The sequence below is a fragment of the Schistocerca nitens genome, chromosome 2 (genome assembly GCF_023898315.1).
Source record: "Schistocerca nitens isolate TAMUIC-IGC-003100 chromosome 2, iqSchNite1.1, whole genome shotgun sequence".
Classification (NCBI taxonomy): Eukaryota; Metazoa; Arthropoda; class Insecta; order Orthoptera; family Acrididae; genus Schistocerca; species Schistocerca nitens.
Window position 1 is genome coordinate 551,556,919 of NC_064615.1, and position 2,693 is coordinate 551,559,611.

The 2,693-nt window shown below is 42.4% G+C and overlaps 1 pseudogene; it reads right to left on the reverse strand.

Annotated features, from left to right (window-relative positions):
- Window positions 1–951: 951 nt before the first annotated feature.
- On the reverse strand, window positions 952–1,069 carry LOC126238200 (5S ribosomal RNA; annotated as a pseudogene).
- Between the last annotated feature and the right edge of the window lie 1,624 nt (window positions 1,070–2,693).

Sequence of the window (2,693 nt, forward strand, 5' to 3'; positions counted from 1 at the left end):
CGGTAGTCATGAGGCACAGACACGTGCCACAAATAGTGTAAAGACACATTTTCTTAAACATTATGTTTGATCACGTACTTTGCTGTATCAGAAGGTGTTGTATTAAGATCATGTAGTCTTCTCGTGCGGCTACATTAAAATACGCGAGTGGTATCCCAGGGAAGTCATAATTTTAGAACAGAACCTCGCTAAAAGTCAGTTTCAGCCTCAAGATACAGAACCTACGACCTGCGTGCTATTTTCTGTGCTGGGGAAATCAACTTGAACACAGCAGGTTAGTGAACTACAACAGAACCTTCGTGTTCCACACAGTGCAGTGGAAAGAACTAGGCGCCTCGCCTGTACTGCATGCACAGAACAAATGTGCTCAGTGACACGTCATCTGCAGTAATGCAGAGGACGTAAAGGAGGACGATCGTTACTAACATCAACAATCAATTCATTCTTTCTTTCTTGCCGTACAGTCTAGTATTACAAAAAAATGGCTCTGAGCACTATGCGACTTAACTTCTGAGGTCATCAGTCGCCTAGAACTTAGGACTAATTAAACCTAACTAACCTAAGGACATCACGCACATCCATGCCCGAGGCAGGATTCGAACCTGCGACCGTAGCAGTCACTCGGTTCCAGACTGTTGCGCCTAGAACCGCACGGCCACTCCGGCCAGCAGTCTCGTATTACACAAGGTCTCTGTATACTTTTGATCACACAGTGTATATTGGTAAAGTTGAATAAACTAAACTCCATCCGAACAGGCCATGAAGGCCCAATTGTTACCTACCGGCCGCCGTGTCATCCTTAGCCCACAGGCGACACTGGATGCGGATATGGAGGGGCATGTGGTCAGCACACCGCTCTCCCTGCCGTATGTCAGTTTACGTGACAGGAGCCGCTACTTCTCAATCAAGTAGCTCCTCAGTTTACCTCACAAGGGCTGAGTGCACCTCGCTTGCCAACAGCGCTCGGCTGATCGGATGGTCACCCATCCAAGTGCTATCCCAGCCCAGCAGCGCTTAACTTCGGTTATCTGACGGGAATCGGCGTTACCACTGCGGCAAGGCCATTGGCTGGTAAAGTTGAATAGTAACTGAAATTTGCACGTGCGAGTCTAAATAACCTGATAAATTACGGAAATGCCTAATAAGATACTTCTTTACTTTAGGTTTGAGTATTTCCCTCAAATCTTTGCCGGCAATCGGTTAAGGACTATTCCACAAGAATGCAAAACTCAATTCTGATAGTAAGACAGGGTTATAAAATCTCTATGGGAACTATTTTTTCCCTAGTATTATGATTGGCAACTTCACAGTTCATCCTAAATTTACTCAATTAATTAACCACACATACCATTAAGGGCCAGTGTAAGTGTAATAATCCCTTCGTCCATGAATTTGCTGTTGCATGACAAGGTAATCGTAGGTACCGTATGACAAGCATTTCCAGTGATTATTTTGCCCCATCAGCTTGCTGCTCTCTGACAAACAAATACCCCTCCGCTTGCTTTTGTTACCAAGAGCCATAAAACTGTAATATTATGTAATTCTTTGTGTTTCGTTTATAACCGGTACATTAAATAATAAGTTCAAAGAAGGACAAATAAAACCTGTTAACTTATTTATCAATACAAGAGAGAAAACTTAATATCTTGTTCTTAGTAAATGTGCATTTGCAATCCTAACTATTACGTCACGACCCTGTGCCCGACAGACTCGTCTACCAGTTCAGTTGTTGAGAATAAGTACAACTGTTTGCTTCCTCATAAAAAAAATGGCTCTGAGCACTATGGGACTCAACTGCTGTGGTCATAAGTCCCCTAGAACTTAGAACTACTTAAACCTAACTAACCTAAGGACAGCACACAACACCCAGCCATCACGAGGCAGAGAAAATCCCTGACCCCGCCGGGAATCGAACCCGGGAACCCGGGGCTTCCTCATCCATCCGTACACATCCCTTCAACATTTCTTTGACAGCTTTTGCTTTCTTGAAGTATGGCTGAAAATTGTATTAACACACGCCTTGAACGTTATTTCTCATGTAACTTTTACGGATTTGGTCTTTTACAGGAATAGGTTTTTACACCTTTTTGCCCCTAGATTTACCTGCTGAACGTTTGTTCGGTTGTACCTACTCGGAAAGTCTCCAATCTAAACCCTTCTTATACAATGCTACCGGTGCCAAAACTTATTACTCCCCACCCTAAAGGAACTGAATGCACGACTGACCTAACTACGTTATGTACATGTCAGCCCAAGGTCAGTGTGTCCAAACAGCCCCAGCGGCTGTGTACCTACGTTAGAGAACATAGCCACTTCAAGCAGCAATACCAATCCACCCATTGGTGGCAACAAATATAGTATTCATTTACTAATAAATTTCTACTCACTTGTATTCACATAAACATTCCAAAAAGAAACACTCAAGGTACATCTGTCTAATACATCTATAATACTTCCTTGTGTATATTTGCTCTCGTATTCCTGCCTACTTAACGATGTGGTACTTTTATCCTAAAGTACCCTGCATAGTTATTGGGTACGTAAGTAGTAAGCTTACCATTTTGTTTTAGCTTTACACTTACATTTTGTGGACTTATGTTTGTACATAACAGTTATTACAGTGTACTTAGTTTACTTGGGTGTACGATACTGCTTACTTCTGTAGTTCACTTACTTATCCAGTAAAAACAAAA